The following is a 22471-nucleotide window of genomic DNA, read 5'->3' on the forward strand; positions in this document are numbered from 1 at the left end:
AAATACTTATATATACATCTATATTATTACTGGAAAACTATATTTACAATCATAAATTATATCTTTTATATTTTTTAAAAATTCAATCAATATCGATGAATTCTAAACTTAATAATACATTTTTCAGGTAAAAAACTAAATATATCACTTTTTTTTTATTTTACGATGTTAAAGTATTTTATAATAATATAAAAATAATAAATTACTTTATATGCAATCGATATGTTTGCAACGTTTCTAATAAGTAAAAAACATCAAAAAAATTTAAGAGACGAAGTACAAGGTCTTTTGAAGCCCATTAAACATAATATTGGTAAAGAATTCATATTCTTTTTATATACAAATGTGAAACATCATACTTTGCTTTTGCAGATCATAAAATTATAATCAAATATTAGGATCTATATGTGCCAAAAATTATACTTTATATGGAATATAATAAAAAAATATTCGACTAATAAAAAGATAACATGATTTTGTCACCACTCGCAATTATGATAGCTCGATTTTATATGTTGAATTGGTTTATTTTAGATAAACTGCATTTATTAGATGGTTTTTTTGATTTTATTGGTAATAATTGGTATATATTTCTTATTTGCTGAGGCATTAGCAATTTCGATGATTATATTGTTTTTTTGGGCGTATTTTATTTAGGAAGACAGTCATTTCGATTTAAAATAGACTTATAAGAAAAAAAAATTCACACGAAACTTTTTGAATTTATAATTGCTATGATCAAAGATATATTATACAATATACATATTTTTAACCAATTTTATACTTATCGTTGGAAATTCGAAAATTTTTATAAAAAATGAATACAAAATGTGTTTATGAATCACAATTTTAATATTAATGTAAATATTTATATTTATATTTATACTATAAATTAGTTATTCCTTAAAGATAAATTAATGTTACAAGAATAATTCTTATATAAATTCGTAAATGATAAAATAATAATAAGAAAATACACGATTCAGAAGTTATTTTACATAAAAAATGTGCCGATTTAATTCAATGGAAGAATTTATAATTATATTATACGAAGAAAACAAGAAATAATATATAAAATCATACTTTCATTGGTAAAAACTCCTAAATTGCATATAATATTATGAGAAACTCACTTTTGAAGCTAAAATAAATCATTAATCTATAATATATTTTTTAAACCTTAAGCTCTATAATATCCAGATAAATACCGTTAAAGTTATATGCATATAATCTTATTTATCATTGGTTTACTGAAGCTAATGTTCCCATGAATATATATTATATGTGCGAACATGAATCTAGGCTGGAATTCTTGTCTATTTCCATATAAATACTTTAATATTTTATTTCTTGTGCTATTACAATAAAAATCAAGCAGCTTTGTTTATATCAACATTTTATAACAATTTAAATTAGAGGTAAATGATTAGTTTTGCTAAGATATGCTTTTATTTTTAGCAATATAAAATCAATTATATGAACACAGTAAATTTGTTTGAATGAATACTATGGTTTATATGGGGATAAAGATGCAAACAAAAATATAAGATATATATGATCGATATAAAAGAAAAAATCGAGGAGAATAAAAGAAGATTCACGAGCGTTTAAAAACGAAAGTAAACGAAAATCAAGCGATTTTGTAAGTTATTTTGTGAAAACTAATTCTATCGAATCTCACCACGAAGACTCAACTTCACAAATGAAAAACAAATGCGTTAATATAGAAAACGATGAATTGATGTATTTTTTTTACAAATTTGAAAAATTACAGAGGAATATTAAAAATACTATAGTTAAAGCATAGATTCCGAATCGAACCAGATTTAGAGAAAACAAAACAGAGAAAGCAATAGAAAACACCGTTGTAACAGTTAAATCCAAGGCTGTAAAAATAAAAACTAAGAAGTTCAATGATAATATGTAGTTCCTAATTTTGAATATGATGCGTTAAAAAAGAATTTTTCGATTACAATGTTGATACATAGAAAAAAATATAAAAAATCGTGATAAAACAATTAATTCTGGATGGGAAAAAAAATACACAAGAAACTCACGATCCAAAAACACTTGATGAAAAATGCAATGAAGTCGTTTCAAAGCGTTTTAAATACCATATGGTGGCTGAGAAATAAGTAGTGATAAATAATTTGTATTAATATGTTTATATTTTGCTTTTAAATAACAATAAAGGAAATCCGTTTTATCTATGCACAGCAAATAGCACATTATTATAAAGAACCATTACGCCAAAAAGATCAGAATTAAATTCATCCATATATTTTTTTATCGAATTCTACAAAATAATACTAAAGAAAAGTCACGCTAGAATATTTAGATATGATAGGGAATTTCTACTGAAATTTGCATTTAAATATAAATAATAGAGTATATTAAACCAATAAATGATAATAACTTTATTTGGTATATTTCATCTTACAAATTATATTTTCATGTTATTAGTAAGTTTTGCAATATTATCAAATAAAATATAATTCATTATAAATTTCAAAAAATGAACATAATATTTGTTTCGATACAAATAAACATTTTTAAGGAATTAAAAAATGTTTTTTTTAGAACATATTTAAAAAATTGTTGTAATTTTTACTATTGTAATGCGTATTTTCACAAAATATTTATTAATACACTTTTACTCTATTAACTATGAGAAATTTGCTTCAGCTCTATTGAGTAGAGAAGCAATAGGCAAAGCTTAGGATATAAAACCATGGTTTTTTTTGTAAAATACTATTCTGTGACATGTATATTTATGTTTTAAAGTTTTAAAAAATGATTTAAGTAAAAATTATTAATTTTTGTAAGATGTTAGGTGGTTCGAGGTTTTTCTTCGAGAAAAGAAAGAGGTTACCAGAAATAACAGAATATAATATTAAGTAGTCTCCTAGGCTCTACAGCTCAAGTCATTTCATATTGCAAATTTTATTTTTTTTATATTTAATTTAATATGATATGATATATCCATATTCTTTATTAATACGACAGAAACCGAAACAACTGAATGATTGCTATTACAAGGTTTTAGATCGTCAACAGACATACTTGCGCCTGGACAGAGATGTGAATTTTACATTTTATTAGTTTTATACACTCTTTTTGGAGATTTAAATTTATATGGGATAAACATTATGAGCAATAAACCTTACAAATATATATTAAGAATATTTCTAGGTGTCTGAAATGCCAACGAAAGGATTTAAACTATGACAAAAAATTTGATTGAATTAAATGGTTTTAAATTTTAGTCTGCAGCAAAAAATACAAGCTAAAACTCATAAATGAAGCCATCAAAAGTTCTGCTTATATAACAATAATTAGCTATAAATATAATATACCGATAAATAAAATTATTTATATTAATTTTACTATTTTTATTCAGAAAAAAATACAAAACTTTTAATTTTTTGCTTTCTTATGGTACTGATCGACTTATTTGAATTACATTGGCATTGGTTGCTTATAAATATCTGAACTATGTAAAAATTTTCAGGTTTGCTGTGTAGAAACAAAATGTATTCTGATACTGCTAATACAAGTTGTTCAATAATATAAATCGATAGACACATTATATTCCTATAATCGATCTAGTTATTTAGCTTTTATTTAAACCAGCACTTTGATATAGGCCTATGATCGTTTTTACTTTAATATTGAGAAAATCGTTCTTTAGATTAAAATTGTACCATATATGATATTTTTCTTGTATTAAAAAACAACTTTAAACAATAAATGATAGATTATATAAAAAATATACACATTTTACGATTATATTTTAATTTTTTGAATTTAAAATTGGCATTTGATTTCTATAACAATAAAAAAATATGATAGAAATTGTGACTTTGTTTTGTATCAGTAAAAATATTTCATTATTTATTGGAATGAAATTTTCAATAAATATTACTAAATTTGTGATTGTGTGAATCATATGAGATAAATGCTTTTTAATTGTCGTTTTGATTAAAATTCATATTTTTTTATATTTCCGTTTATCTTGGAAATTACATGCAATTTTATAATATTTTCAACCCCAAGAATATTCTAAATGTATGAACATATTTTAGCATCTTGCAAATAAAAAATGTTTACTTTTAGATCATAGAAACGTATGAACAATTGGTTTTTAGTATTAATTTGAAGAAAGAATAATACATTTACACCCTTAGAAAATAAAATATATTGATCTGCTTTAAATTGTGAATGGTATGGAGATGTTTGTATTTCCTTGCATATTTTATATAAAATGATTAGTTTTAAAGATGATGATATTGAAAAGAGTAATTTGTAGAAGATGAAGGATAGGAGAAGTAAATAGAGTGTTATGTTGGAAAGTATAATTAATGATATATAGAATAGAGAAGGGGGAATCTGATCGATGGTTTGGAAATTTATATGATTAGAGAAGATGGTACACATTTTATGTTTTCTGGATAAAATCGGGTCAGGAGATTCATTAAATGAAATGAAATGTAATATTGACAAAAAATATTTGTATTTTATGTGGCATGTTTTGTAGGTGTATTTTTTAAGCTTTAAGTGATGTAACTAATGATTTTAAGATGTATAAGTTCAGTGTAATTTGGCTAGATTAATATATTTAAATAGAAGATTATGTATTTTGGATAAATTTTAAAGTTAGATGATGTTGTTTTCTTGAACTTGCAAACGTTGGAGTAAAGTTGAATTAATATCTGATATAATAAAGTGCTGCAATCATATGATGAAAAACAAAAACAATTTTTTTGAAGATAGTTGATGGAAGGCTTTGTAAAGATGGTTCAATGTACTAAGTATAAATTATGCAGATATGTGTAACTATTGTTATAATATATATGCATTTCGTTGTAAACTTTGGTGAAGGATAGAAGAAAATTAAAAACAATTGATTTAATTTATATGTTACATAGATGCAGATAGAATGGATTGTAATGATATTTATAAGCGAAATATATGCCTACTTATTGTGTAAGGAAATTCGTATTTGTGTTTACAATGTGTATAATTATGGTTTGTTAAATACATGATGTATTATACTGACTTTTTTTTGTTATAAGAAATGAATATTGAGTTTTGTGTGGAATAGTTAGGTGTAATACGTCTATTTTAGAAGCCACCGTTAAAAAGAGGAAGTGTAGATAAAGTTATAAATTTTGTGGAAAGCGTTCAGGGCTTGTATGAATGTGATTGTGGAAAAAAATTTCTTAAAGAGTGTAAAGTTTTGATGATTGAATTTAATGCCAATGAGATCAATGAATCTATAATGATGGTGCTAAAGAGTTCATTAGGAATGTGTGGAGTTTAAAAATATACCTTTTTTTTGCATATTATTGGTATCTTTTTGAGTGAATATTATAAGAAGATCATTTTGTGATGTTTGTTGCTATATAGTTTGATATCTTTATGCTTTGTTCTGTATATCATGTTAAAAAATAGAAGTTGGAGTTAGTTATGTGACAGAATTAAACTCAGTGTCTATTTTTATTTTAAGAAAACTTCAAAGTTTACAGTTTTATTGGTCGTATTTTGTTTCTTAAATAAATTTCGGACATGTCTGTATAATGTACGTTTTTAAAGTGTGTATTTTTGATGCATGAAATATGACAAGAAGAATATAGTTGTTATCATAAAAATTTTGAGTTGATGCGAATATATGAAAATATAATTATGCTATAAAGAAGGATCTTTAAAGAAATTGTGTCTTAAAAATGATAAATAAAACGTAATTTAGATCTAAATGTCTGTATTTTTTGAAGTTGAAAAAGTTAGAAGATTGGTTATGGGTAAAGGATCTGTAGATACTTAAAAATTGCATAATATGGTCATAAAATGTAATTCCAATAAAACTTAGATGAAGATGTGCTATTATTTTTTAGGTTAGTTATGAAGATATTATTTTTATTTTCGACGCAAGTAATTCACTAGAATAAATATAAATAGGTCTCGGCACAGTTAAAGATATTGTGGATATATAGTATTTTTTTTAACTGTGAATTTAAATTTCTTTTGGTGTTGAAAGCACATGAACTCATAATATTAACTTTTTTGCACGTGATATATTTTATCTTTAGTTTCAATCTTTATTATATTAATTATTATGTAGAAATATTGTCTAATTATTAAATAAGCCAAATATTATGAGAAGAAAAAAATACCTTTTCAATCCTACTTTATAATCATAAGATTAAGTTTTTGATGGAACAATTCATTTTCCTTGGATATAGTCTAAAATAAACCCCAAAGTATAAGGGTACATTTACGAAAAATAGAAAGATAATGCTAGAGAGGAGAAGGTGAATTTAAGAATTGTGTTGGCAAAAGTATACAGAATACACAAGAAGAAAATATTTAGAAAACAAGAAAAATAAAAGAAAGTCAATATAAAATGAATATAAAAAATTTAAAAAAGTTGAAGAAGATCGAACCACAAATAATTTTTCGAAATCCAAGAAAATGAACAAATAAAGCTATTTTTTACACTATTTTCAAAAATAATTTATAATAAAGGCAGAAAGATAAAGTAATCAATATATTATGCCTATTTTATAGTATCTATGAATAAATTATAGCTTATCTGAGAAAGAAAGTGTGCTATATAGTCATTTATTTGTGGCATGGAAAGCTGTTACATAAAAAATTGAAAAATACTTAAAGTGTATGATTTTAAGAATTTATGCTATTCATGATGATCATTTCAAGTCTTTAGTATTTTTAATTTTGGTCGTATCGAATTATACTAATATGAAAAAAATTTATCTATAGATAAAGAGCTTCTTTATACAATTACTGACAGACTGGTATATATTATTGTGAAGAAATACTTGAAGACGGGTATAACTGTATCCCAGACAGCGGTAAAAAACATTTCATTTTTCATTTGATATTCGGATACTTATAATATAATATTAAAAACCTTTCAAAATAACTGTATTATTGCCATAGCTGTGACAAAAATTTAATTTAATATTTATACGATAATACATAAAAACTGAATATAGTATGAAAAATTAAGTATGAAGATTGATTCTCAATTCAAATATTACCTTCTAAAATAGAACGCACATCATTAAATATTATCGTATTATAGCCCTACTATTTGAATGCATTAAGCTGCTTTATTTTTTAAACTACGGGTCCTAAAATTTATATTTATTTTCAAAAAGTAATTTTTTTAAATAAAAAAGATAGTAAATTTATGTTTGATGCATGGAAAATACATTGCAAGCTTTCTTAAAAAAACATCATATTTTTTTCAAATGAGGAATATAAGAAATATTTTATCTTTTATACTATTTACAAACATAAAATATTATACGGTTTCTTCATATCCATTTAATTGTAAGCAAAATTAATATAAAAATGTTTATTGAACCATTAATTTATGTATAAATATTAAAAAAGGATTACACTGTTTTTATATTTTTTTATTTTGAGCGTAAATTCAAAGATCAAACGTACTAGACATTTATATTGACAATTTAATCTGTAAAAAAATTTGGGATTGACATGATCGTGAACAAGAAAGAAACAAAAAATTCAACCAACATGTTTATCAAAAAAAAATATAAATTAAGCCAAACAGTATGAGATGTTCATAATAATTATATTTATTTCGAAATCATAGCTTTATAACCGCCATTTTAGTCAAAATTTAGACATAGGATTCAGATATTTTTTTCCACTCAAAACATATATCTAGGCTCCGATTATTAGAAATACTACTCCATTACACCCACAGTGCTTCTTTATTTACTAAATATTCCTTTCTAGCTTGAGGAGTCTATACTAGTACCAATGTCACACGCTAAGATAAAACATTTTCCATTCAAGGAGAGCTATTCTGACATGGTAAAAATTACTTTTCAGAGGCATTGATTATATTTATTTAATTGATAAGGGTTTGTTACAATCTGAAGTTTTTCATAAAAGGAGCATGAAATCTAATATATAACAAATAGTAATCTAAAAAATTTAACTATTGAATTATAAATTTTAAAAAAATAGTACAATAAAAATCAAATATATATTATAACAAAGATTATTTTAGATTGTATAAAAAAAAGGTTTTATATTGTATTTTATCAATAAATTTCTGTCAATATTGGAAATGATATTGAATCGGCATTTAAAAATAAAGACTACATAAAAACCTTTTGAATAGCTTTCTGATTAAATATTTAAAAATAGAAGGGCATAGAAAAAAAATTAGGCAATTCACAATGAAATAAAAATTAATTATATAATAAATATATTGACGAACGTTTTTTAAGAAGTTAATAGCCTTCAATAATATCAATTATTTCATGCTAAAAAGAAAGGAAATAGTGATAAATATGTTTTAAAGGATAAATATGCATTACAGATGTTTAAGAAATACAAAATTTATCATATGATACCATTTAATTTGACATTTATATTTATATACTGGAGACTAAGCAAAGACCTGTTAAGTTTTGTAAAATTGTGCAAAGCAAGGACCCAAAAATTACAAAAATGCTATTATGATATATTTTAGCGAATAATTGAGTTTTATATATTCATAATGTATGTTTGCAATTTAAGGTCATTATATAGTATATGCAATTTCGTTAGTTAGTAAACTATAAGTATGCTTTTAAAATAAATAAAACATTTAGAGAATTTTATTTAAATCCATACAAATGTTTAGTGGCATAAAAATCGCTATATTTGCTTTATATATATCATCTAATTATAAAAATAACCAAGATGACATTAATGTACTGATAATTTTCTCGTATACATGAATTTGCGATTCAGTAGCCGTCAAATTTATTTAATATAGTTCGTAAAGATCGAAACCCTATATTGAAACCTTACATAATTTTATAGATGATAAAATTCTTGTTGTAAAATATCAAAAATTTACATAAATGATAAAAAACATTCATTGATAAATAAAATAAGCATTTAATGATTTAAATGTGGCAATAAATCCTAATACAGGTTTATAATAGCAGTGAAATTTTTTACTTATAAATATAATTTTTTTTAGTTGAAAATGACCACATAGAAAAGATTTAAATTTAAATATTATCTTATAAAAAAATACTATAACCATAAAATGCATAAAATAAAGAGCAAAAAACAGATAATAGGCACAAAGACAACGGAGCTTTCATTCGAATACAGACATGGTGATATATTTTGGAGCGGCAACAAAAATTTATTTATAGGAACCAAGGTTTTGACATGTTTTATTGCAAATCCTTCCAAAACTACAGAAATAAAAATACATATCATAAAGAATGGATATTTATAATTGATCAAACAAGATTGTTATGATTCTAGTCATAGCTTATAAAGGATGTGATATATTAATAAGTTAAATTGAAATTATTGTCCAAAAACATATTACAACTATATTTTAGGTAAAAATAATACAATATGTTAGAATATTTTTATAGGTTGAAATAAACGACTATAATTTATGTTTTTGTTCTTGAGTGCAAATTGCTTGATTTTCGTGCGTAGGCTTTTTCCGGCTTTACAATAATCTGCTAATATCGTATCGCTACCTCACCTTCTTTCGAGATGCATAAATCTGTGGTCATTTAAAGAGCTAGAATCGATATATTTCTTGATCTGTTTTTTGGACTTTGAATATCTAATGGTATCTTTTATAGTATTGTAACATTACCCCTTCTAACTTATATACTATAGATAATTTAATTCTTGCAATCGTATATTATTGAAAGTACGAATGCTGGCGGATCAGCATTCATCAATTTGTCGCTAACATATTATCAAATAATTTTGCTTATAAATGCACAAAATTAAACATTACAAAAAAACATTAATGCTCATAATTTAATTAATTTTTATATTTTAGTGGGTGTTAAATACATTATTTCGTACACATTTTAGTTTTACCATACTAGGGATCATTTAATTGCACATTTCAACCATTTAAAATAAAAAAATGAATTTCCAAATCATTATTGTTATTTACTATTGTATTTACTCATTTTTGAGTATAGATACATAGTAAAAATTAAATCTCAAAATTTAAGAAGATAAAGCTTTATTTACTTCACTAAAAAGAAAATTAGCGAAATGATCGTTTTTTAAAAATCTTGTTAAATAAGAAATATAATTTACACAAGAATTTTTATGCAAAAACTATAATTTTCATTTTTTTATAATCCAGAAAATCCAGATAGATACATGGCATTAAGTAAAAATAAACATAGTTCTACCACCAAGAGCAATGAATTTATTTATAAAATAATATCTGATGTATTTCTAGAGCAAAAATTAATCAGTATAAATATATACCAAGCGTATGTTCTAACAAAACATTTGATGCCGTAATTGAATATTATTCATTTTAAACTTAGCAGATTCATTATATGCATATTTAATTATTAATTTGTTTAAAACTATGACATAGTTTGAAAAAAGCCATTCGAATGCATGATATTGCAGTCTCACGAAATTGTCTTCTAAATGAAAGTAAATTTGAGTAAAAATAGTTGTCTAATCAAAAAAAATGCTTACTTCATAAAATAATTTCTTAAGTAAATATATCTTAAAAAACCAAATTATGTAAAAGATCTAATTACAAGTTATAGACAAACCAAATCATTCGAAAAGAAATTTTTAAATTTTCGAATGAAATAATATCTTTAGAATATAATTCATATTTTTCACGTCTATAGGTTGCAAGATATCGTATTTTCGATGGATTCTTACAGGTATCTGCACCATAAAAAAGTATAAAAAATACGACTTGTTATTTAACAAAGAATTTTTTTTACAGGAATATTATACAAGTCTTTAATAACTTTCTGAAACAAACCCGATATATCGAAATGATATGTAATTTTTGCTAGATATAATATTGTTTTGCATTATGATTTACACGTTTATGTTATTACTGGGATTGATATATATTTATATAATTGAATTAAGTCACAACAGATAACTTTTCCGTTGGTGTGGTTTTGTATATCCCATATATGTCAGAATTCGCATTTGATGCCTTTTTATCACACATTCTAGCAGTATTTCTCTTCTTCTGTTTTCTCTAGTATGGTATAGTATCAATCGTCATTGTTTTTTTGTTCTTTTTATTCTAAAATAACACCATTTTTATTTCTAAATAGCATTCTTTTAAATTCAATTTTATGGGGCTCTTTCGCGTAAATTATTATTATCTACGCAATTATTATTGATGATTTACATGCATTAGTTACTGCAAGTGTTCGTAATTATCTCATGTTATAAATAATTCGGCTACTTTTTATAATTATATTAATGTAAATTTAAGACAATATAACTATAATAAGCACGTTTTAGTTGCATAATATATTTAAGTATTAGATCTAATTAAACGAAAGAATTACATACAAAAAAATAAATAATAAAATTGTCTATCAATGGTGCTCTTTTGTAAATTTATTTTTTTCTTTTATTTTTTTGCTATTTTAGTATTTAGATTTCAAAAACCAATCGTTGTTTTATAAATTTGCGTAGAAATAAAATAAATCTTGCTGGTTGCATAGTCACGTTTTCTATAGTTTCTTAATCGTAATTTTATTTCAATCTTTCAGAATGATACATTCATCTTCATCCTTCAAAATTAGACATATTTCTTTACTAAATGAGATTCTGGTTCATATTCTCTATATAATATCTTCAAATCCTTATTCACTAAAATGCAACACATTTCTTTCGGTAAATTAAATTCCACAATTTAAAATAAAGCCAGTTTAGTTTGTACCATTAATTTCACGTTTGAATATCCTCCATCTTATTCGATTTTTTTACTGTTTTTTTACAATTTTAGGGTATAAATCTTCTTTTTTTGCAGTAACTGCGATTAAAACCCCATAACCCCTTTGCCTCTAGTATAAATATTTAGCAAGTTTTTATATTCATTTTTTTATGCTTATTTGACAAAATATTCCTAACTCATATTGGTAGTCAGCAGTTTGTTCGCACGGTGGAAGATTAATTTAAATATGAATCACACATAAGGTTGTGTACGAGCGATAATTATATGATTTTGTGCCCATAAAAAACATATTTGACTATGAGTAATACCGTATGTTGCAGATTCAAATTTATATTAGATAGTATAAACATTTTCCAAGTCATATGATAAATTATATCTTGTAATCTGTATTTGATATTATTTTTTTTAGTGTAAGTGCAATCTTTTTTGATCTATACCAATTCAAGTTCATGATGTATTTACATTTACTATGTCACATATACCACTTTATATTGCTTGTCGAATTTCTATTTTATAATCATAACGGGGCCATTTTTAAAGGTACTATCTAGATAAAATTTTGACTGTGCTTAGTATATAAAGATTCTTTTTACAGATTTTCTTACTATGCAGTTTGCCTTTAGAGGAATAAAATTTTGTGTATCTTGACGATTTATAATTTTCTGATTTACTGGTAGCTCACCTGTTCTTTGTCCATTAAAATAAATTTTGCAATTACGTGTTCCAAATCAATGAATTAATCATGCATTTGCGGTTAATAAAAAGCTGAGTTTATTTTTTCAGGATAATTTTATTTAAATTTTCATATATATTATCCATATATCAACATGACTGATTGTATTTAATTAGAGAAGGAACTAATTTTCCGATATATTTTTAAGTATTGTAATACTCAAAGTGATAAGAGAATTTTTTCGCTTCAGTTTTAATAAAAATTGACAGTTTGAATAGGCATATGACGTATACGTTTGGGTTGGATTCTTTTTTTGCCCGTTCATGCAAAAAAAACTTAAGCTAGTCTTATATCATAGCATATAAATCTATTCCCCCCCTTATAGGCTCTACACCACTATCTATATTGTAGAAATGTAATGTTTACAACATGAATTGACATTAAACTTGATTCTACATATAAAATTTTTTGATATAGTTTTTGTTTCATTACATACGACCCTTTTTTTAAATATTCTATTGTCATTTTCAAATAAATTTACCATCTACATAGATAATTTAATAGATTAATATTTTATTTATGGGTCTTATTGATAGTCGTAATTTTAGTTTTTGTTCTCAGGCATAGCTTTCTTGATTCTCTGTACGCACAGCATATTTATACTTTCGGATATCTTCTTAAATCCCCACCTTCTTTTGAGATCTATTAATTCAAAGGTTTTCCTCGATCCCAAAATTTTCAATACTTCTTAAACTTAAAATTAAAAATACCAACCTTATGATAAAATCATATTTTATTATGCAACACTATTGTAGTGGGTAATCTAACTTTTATTAGATGATAATATTTAACAATATGAATTCGATAACTTATTTAAGAAAAATAAATTGGTTCCATAATTATATATTCTATTCGCATTTAAAATATTTTTATATATTAACATTAATATATAACATCAAATTTCGCTGTTTTTCTGCTGAGAGTTTCTTTTTAATATATTTCTTCATAGATTCTGCTTTCTATGGAAATATTTTTCATCCCCTTTGTAAAATAAATCTTGACTAAAACGCAATAGAGATATACACGAAGACAGAAGATCGGAGACCTCATGATTATCCCGAACTATAAATTGCTTGTATACATCGATCAACATTTTCTGGAATCGTATGAATAAGTGATGCTAAGATGAATCGTTTTAGTCTTTTCAAGAAGTAATTTTCCAAGCATTTATAATCATAATCAAGCTAAAGACAAAAACATTTTGATTTCATATAGCAAATTATACTATGTTGTAAATATCCTAAAACACTGAAAGATTATAAAATATAGATATACGTCAGATCAGAGATTTACATCGTGTTAGAATATAGGTCAATATATATGCACCGCTGCCATATATTTTGACTACGATAGATTTACGAGAGTTTTGATTTCGCCAGAAAAAAATAAAGATTATGTAATTTTTTGGGTAATTTTTATTGTGTTTTTAAAATAGCTATTGTGTTGCTGAGGTTTGATATCAAGTTTTTTATTTTTCTGAGTTCTGATACTATGTATAAACCTTTGTCAAACTAATCTGCTTTTGATATTGTGTGTTCAAAAGTTTGGTGCTGTTGGATTAACTTTGAAATTTTGTTATAGCTTTATATATTGTGCTGTTTCGCTAGGTGTTGGTCTATTGTTTCGGTTCAATCTTTGATGATTGAATTTGCTTTGTTATACTGTAGTTGTCGGTTATCTGAAGAGTTTTGAAATTTTAAAATAAATGATTATAAATTGACTGCTGTGTTCTGAGCCTAGAAGCTTATAGATATGTTTTCTGCTGTAAACAGTATTGTATTTAGACTGTATTTTCGTGTTATGCCGATTACGTATCAGATAAAATAAGACGTTATCAAATATTATAAGGCTCTATGTAGCTATCAATCAGAAGTCCGGTGTTAAATAGATGCAATTTCTTTGATAAGTTTTGGTTGGTTAACTTGCTGTATAATAGTTTAGGTTTTAATTTTATCATAAATAAGTAATCATCGTGGTTTTATTTGTTTTTAATAATTTTGTAATACTTGCCAAATTACTGTAAATTCACTTTTTTATAAAACCCTTTTCTTATAAGTAGTATGTTACGTCCTATAATATCGATCTGTGCATTATACAGTTGTGTGTGTTTGTAATATATAATGTCGTTGAAAAATGATTCGTTTATTGTCTGTTCCATCGATGTATTTTCTTCATGAGAATCTAAGCTTTATAGAGATGTATCATATATTATCTATCTTGTGTGGTCGTATCATCAGTTCGACGGCTTTTTATGAATTATTAGAAAAATCCATTATTATATGTATTGTGTTCGTTTTCGTTTTGTGGAGCTGGGTGTTGTGTTTTAAGTTGCAAAAAAAGTAGTAATAAAAATTAAAGGCTATAAATACTACATTGTGGCATATAGTTTATAAATTTATATCTGAATTGTGTGATTTTACATTTTATAACTCATGTTCTTGGGGTAAAAGATTCATTTTTAAGATATGCTTCATGATCTGTTTGATCTATGTTAATAAACCGTTGGCTCGATTTATTTCTATCACTGCTCTTGTCATTTTGGTTATTTTTTTGTGTTTAATATATTCTTGGTAGTTTTTTGTTTTGATTCTTCTTAATATTTAAAATTAAAAAGCATTGTCCTTTTCTTCTGTTCATCCGTATTTATTTTTGCACTGTTTTCGCGAATCATATGTATTTAGTGTTGCTGTTTTTTATGTTAAAGGTTGCGATTTGTACTTCTGTGGTGTTTGAATCATAATTTTAAGTGAATTACATGTATTTTTTTAGATGTTAAAATTCGATTTGCCTTAAGTGGTATATTTACAGTTGTATATTCCAAAATCTATAACATTCATTTAAAAGTCAAGCAACTCGAGTAAGCTGACCATTAATTGAATGATTTTAATAGATCTGTTGTGTTTTTATGTGTCCCAATGTGTCTTCTTTGTAATTTGAATATGTTGTGTCCTGCAATTTATTCGAATCGCGAAGTAATTGTAAATTACAAAACAGAGAAAGTAGTAAAGGTGAACTTTTTTGCATTCATTTATAAGCCTGTGGCTGTAAGTGAATAACGCGAAGATGAAATGGTACGCTGTCATGTAACGAATTATTTGTCTTGTTATTATAATTTTCATCTGCAATTTTTTGGATAATTTTAAAATTTTCCTATTATACTCTAACAAATTGGTGTGGATAGTTAGGTGATGCACTGCACTATAATATGATTTATAGAAAATATTTTTTTTGATATGCTTGTCATATACATTCTTTACTACAATTCAGTCGGAAATATGGGTTAGACAATTTACTTTTTCAATCATTAGTTTTTTGCTGTTTTTTTTAAAAAAATTTCTATCCTCTTCGATAATATGGCAATAGTAAGACGAACACTATTTTTTAAGACCATATAGCAAGAAATTGTAGTCGCAAATTATTTATGCTCAGTTAATAACGTTAAATCAATTAATTTCTAAGAATAATTATATGGTAAAAACCGTTTTTGTTTTATATATCAAATACATAAATTTAATTACATGCTGTATATAGTTTTCTATTTATACGTAATGATAAAAAATTATAAATAAAACATCCAGAAGTTATAATCAGCCAAATGAGAAATATCATCTATTTCTTAACTAAAAAGCTATAAAGTTGCAATCTTTTATAACGTCGTACTTTATCAATTTTCTAAATCTTTTAGAATTGAATCGACACACTTATTCTTTGCTCAATATGCAGATACAGATAATAGATACATGTGATATATTTATTAATTTAATAAGAGGTATAACGCTGATCTATAAATGTTAGGCTATAATCTTCCTTGCCATTTATACACACTTAGTAATATTTTCAATCGATATGTTTATTAAATAGAGATGGTCTTAAAACTTGCGAGATATAGTATGAAAAATTACAAACAAAAACATATATATTCTGAAAATATAAAATTTTGTTTTAATAAATCCAAAACTATTAAATAGCATGAAAAGAAAAGTAACAGATAGAATACTAAAACTTTAGTTTCTAATACCAAGTAGTTGGCATAAACAAAAAGAAGAATCATGTATATTGCTCTCCAAAAGTATTATTTATAATCACATACAAGCAAGTGAATTTATATGCATGAAAATAATTAACATTCCTAAATTAATTACAGTTCATTTACAATGATTATGAGTCGTAAATCCAATACTAAATATATAATTATCGGAGCAATTATAATTAGTCTATTTGTAAAATAATGCAAACTGCATTCCTATTTTAAAAAAAAATATAATGTATATAAAATATCAATACTGATGCATTTTTTGTTTTATAAATTATATTTAATCTCTATTTTTTTATATTCTCTAAAATAAATGTTCGTAACATGAAATAAAAACAATACTTGAATCATATAAAACGTTTTTTTGCATATTAATATTTTTTAAAACAGAATTTATTACAACAAAAAAGATGAAGATGCGCTAAAAGTACAACAGTTTCAAAAAAATTGTTACTAAAATATAAAGAATATTTTTAAATCCAATCACATATAATTTTTACTTTATAATGAAACGAAAAATATATTTCATCATTTCAAAAGTATATTGTGTCTATACCTTAAGACATTTTTTTTTTATAAAAAAAATAAATATAGTTTTTAAATTATATTTTTTTCGTAAGAATATATATTACAAATGATTTTAAAAATATTTATAAGAAAAAAATAAAGCATTCATTTTACAATTCTTCATTAAATATCACCATAATATTGTACAAGAAGTCAACTGATCGCATAAATTAACGATTTTTTAAAGATAATGACCAAAAACAATCTCCTTAAACATATACTTACAATTTACACACGGTTAGTTTTAGTTTTGATGTGAGTCGCAATAAAAATGTTTCTGGATCCAAAAGATTAAGTTATGAAACTTATAAAGAGCTTTTTACAATAATGAGACCTATTTACTCATTCTTCAATCATTAAAAAAGATTCCTATGGTTACAAACAATATAAAAACATTTCATTCATTTTCAAAAAATGGGAACACAATGAAAAATATTAGGTAGACTTGAAAATTTTATAAGAACTTTTTATAAGCCTATGATTTACAAAATCTAAGTTCTGGTCCATAAAATGTTTTATTATATAGAATATGTTGGTGTTATTTATTTTACGTAAATTTTTTTGGAACTTTTATTTTCGAAAGATATAAAATTAGTTAAATTTTAAGGTGCTTATAAATTTAAACTTTATTTAGAAATTAGTTTAAGAATCGCATATTATATCAAAATTTTATGTTACATTGCTAATTTATGACCATTTTACCATGGCTTCTCAATAAAAAAACATATTATTTGGTTTTTTTGTGTGATTTTATATTGAATATTTTGCACATTTTTGCTGTTTAATTACACAATAACTCATTTATTATGTTTAAATAAAAGTAAAATTTCCTAAATTTAAATTTTTGCTTACAATATTTATAAAATATCTTTTTATTTACATCTTTTTACAGTTTTTTCATATCAAAAAGTTTTTTCTATTGAAAACCTGTAAGCTACCACCCTTTTAATATATAAAATTATAATGACAATATTATCACTGCTTTTATATACTTTTAGATTACCTAAAGTGTATTGAAATAGCAACAAAATTGATCAAACGCATAAGATATTTGAATAAATAAAATTTTATTCTATTTCTGTGAGCACTAAAATAATTTATTGTTCTATATTAAAAAATAAGAAACCTTTATTCAATTTATTCGTGTAGGTAATAACAAGTGTACACAGCATATGAATTCTTCATTTTTACTTATACGATTTTATTCAAAGTTATATTGCACATGCGAATTGAAATAAAAACTATCTATGAATTTTTTCATTTAATACTCAATCTTAGAAATTTTCATAAGGCCATTGCTCTCTGCAAGCATATTAATCTATGGGATTAATGTTTTATATATGTAATATAAATATATGCATTAATTTCTATTTTTCTATGTGTCTTTTGTTAAATTCAAGCCCACATGATAATTTTTTTGTTGAGAAAAATATAAAAAATATGAGCTTTGTGGTATAAGCCATGATACAGATGTTTTTTTTATAATTAATATACATCAGTAAGAGTAGAAAGTCAATAATCTATTTATAAGGTCAAAACTTCGGCACGAAAGATATTTTTTAAAAGTATTTATTAGAAGTGAATCAAGATATACTTATCTAATTTTAAAATTCCATGTTTTTAGCCTTTTATAATCATTTTTTTACTTTTTGATATAATCTATCATATAAAATTTGCATTTTTTATAAAATAGAATCGAATGATAAACCGAAACTATTGATGTTGGTCGATAAAAAAATTGAAATGAAACGATATCAATTCTATTCTACTGGTAGAATGAACGTGCAAATTGTATCAAAAAGTATTATATATAAGAAATATATTTAGAATATAAGTGTTTATTTTGTTTCTGGTTCTATTGTATTCATCACACCTATCAAAATAATTATATTTATAAATTGAACGAATTATCTTTAAAAAAAACAATTTATTAGAAATTAGCAATTGATACAAACACAACGTTTAGATATTCATGAAAAAGGGGCAAATACCACATCCTTACCTAAAATATATTTTGATGTCACAAAAATAGAACATTGGATCAACACTAAAGTTCATATCAATGTAGATTTATTTCTTATTCTATCAAACTAGATATTGTATCAATATGAAAAGATAATTGTATTATAGCATATCTATTTTATTAATTCTAAAATTGCACCGCAATAATAAGTATAAAAAATTATGCATGAATGATAAAATTCAAATATAATTTGAAATGCTGAATAATACAATTTTACGGAATTTTGCATATATTTTTCATGAAATCGTCGTGGAGTTTCAAGTTTTGTAATATTAGTAATTCGAAATAATTGGAAAAAATTATATTTAAATAAATGCAAATATTATATTTCAGGGGGTCATTGTAGCTATAATATCATATTAGAGTATAATTATATCATTAACAGAGAACAAACATATTAAAACCCGATAAAAATGTAAATTAGATTGAATTTTTTGTTTTAAAAAAGGATGATGATATCTTAAAATTTTTATAACACTCATAGAATACAGAATTTGCTTTATAAAATTATTTGATATTTTCTTTGACCTTTATTTTATTTTATAAATATCATGTAGTGCAAATCATGCCTACCAAGATTTTTATAGTCTAATTAAAGCTTAAAATCAATTGTTTGCAAAGTTTTTGCTTAGGTAAATTTATCACATATTGTGTATAAACCTCATGCTGAAATTATTTTATCAACGCATCACACTTTAGGCAAAACTATTTCAAAAACCGAGGTTAGTTTCACATTCTCACAGCGGATAAATAACACTGTTATCAAGTTGAATAATAATGAAAAATAATTTGCTACGATTTAAGTAAAATAAATTTACTGAAATACTTGCTTAATCATATGAAAGCAGCTAAAGAAAATTTAATTTATGAATATATATTGATACTTCGAATAACTTATTTTATTTTAATACTATTAAACAGTATTTTTTGGGAGATTTAAAAAAAATATTTGAGATTTGACATTATAACTTCATGTTTATAGAAATAAAAGTAAAAATTTCAAGATCTATATAAATGGAATCTGTTATAAAACATAAAATTTATAAGTCCCGAAAGGAAAATACATTTCATACATATAATTCGAACTAATTCATATTTTTTTTTCGATTTCTGCTTAGACTTTTATAACATATTTATAGAATGAGGATTTCATAGAAATTATTTTTCGAGTATTTATTAGATATACAATTTGGAATTAGCCCAAAAGAGTTTATAACACCAGTAAATACTTATATAAAAGTCTCAATATCCAAGCTAACATTTTTTAGTATGTGTTTAACTAGAATGCAGATTTTTTTCATTATTACATGTTTTAAAACTGCATTATTACTTTTAACTAACTTTTTAAATAATTAAAATACGGACAAAGACGTCTTTCGAGATAAAAGCAGCCATTAGAAATTTTTTTTTTCTTTTCGATTTAATAGATGCCATGGGTCATATTTAAATTTGAAGCATTTATAATATTTTCAATAAGTGATTTTAGCAAATAAATATGCTTTAAAATCGACGATGACATAATATGAATATTATCATTAACTTGAGATAAGTTTCAGCACGAGATTACCCATAGAAATATGTTTGCCTTATTCAAATTTACAAACACATGTATAGAATTTTATATCTAATTCAAAAGCATATGTTTTAAGTAACCTCTATATGCTTCAATATAAGAAAACGCTTTAGAATTTATAAAATCATCGTTTATTTCATTTCAAGCACAAAATATAATTTTATTGGAATTTTTAATAGAACAGTTCACTAATATTTTCCCATTCTCAAGACAGTTGCACTTTTAATATCATGATTTATGTAATTTTCTATTATTATAAATGATATTCTTCAGTTCGACTTCATTAAATTCTATTTGCAAGCTCAAACAAAATATAAAACCTTAAATTTTCAATTTTTAATTTATATTGCTAAAAAGACGAGTTTATAATTTAAATCGCAAAAAACACATAATTTTGTGATTTTAAAATAAAAAGCCGAAATAAAAAATATTTAGGAAAAAAAATGGATAACTTCAATATGAATAAAGAGCAATAAAATAACCAAAAAACCAAAAAATTGTATTTTTATGTATGAATTCATATTTTGTTATAAAAATATTGAAATGAAATGTATAAAAGTTAAGAGTATCGAATATAGCAATAATGGGATATATATTGCTCCAAAAATACACACTGCAGAATATCTTATATTACTTTTATGTTTCTTTTTCCTATATCTATACGCAGTAAACATACGGGTGCGATAATTATGAATACAAATGTCATTATACTGTGACAATTTTATGGCTATAAAGATTCTAGATTTTAAAAACTAGTTAGATGATATTTATTGTGACCTAAAATCCACAATGTAGCTCAAACACAAAACATCTTGAGATAAAAGAATGAAGAAAAAATTTAAGTTAAATTCCATACAAAAAAATTTTGAATCCATTTTTTGCAATTATATTATATTTATTTATGTAGTATAAACTTTTTTTACATTATAAGAATAAATCAGATTTATTCATTAGTTAAAAAAAGTATCTGTGTTATATAACGAACCATAAAAATTTTTGCAACGCACAATGTATTTTTATAAATGTTAATATTATGACAAAATACATAGCAAAATATTTTTCGATGATGCACACTATTTTCTGCGTTCGAATTGTTACAAACAGATGTGGTTGAAGTTCATATATTGAGTGCTTTTTTAAATTTATATATTTTAAAAACTTATTAATTGGCATATTAAACTAGCTAATGACAATTTACAACTTCTAACCAGTATTTATTTTTATAAACATTTATAAAATTCTTAAAAATTCTTCTATTTATGCTTGATAGCAAGCTGTAAGAAAATTCAAAATATAAAAGATGCTGTTGGAATCAGTCGCTGCATCTCAACAAAAACTTAGACAATGATTATTTCCGTTTTATGCATGTATCTACCTATAATTCAAAAAAATTATCTTTATATTCTGTCATAAATTTATTGTATAATATTTTATTCTGTCAATTATTATATTTTTTTATTGCTTTTGATTTAATTTTGTTATTTCATATATATTCTGATCACAATTTTTTTGAATCAAATACTGTAGCATATAAAGCATATAAGTATTCAAAACCGCAAGTCTAATGCAAATTGAATAAAAATAAGATTGAAAAGTTATATTGGTTGTTCAAGCACATATATAAATCATAAACCGCTTAATTGAAATTATAAGGTATAAAGATTTTACAAAGATTTCATTTGGGAAGATTCAGACACAATTCTATATATAGTGATTTTTAGGGCTAATCAACTTAAACCAATTCTATATATTATATTATGGATCGC

The sequence above is a fragment of the Rhyacophila brunnea genome, unplaced genomic scaffold, assembly GCF_057557595.1.
Source record: "Rhyacophila brunnea isolate RB1 unplaced genomic scaffold, BYU_Rbru_1.0 scaffold_71, whole genome shotgun sequence".
Classification (NCBI taxonomy): Eukaryota; Metazoa; Arthropoda; class Insecta; order Trichoptera; family Rhyacophilidae; genus Rhyacophila; species Rhyacophila brunnea.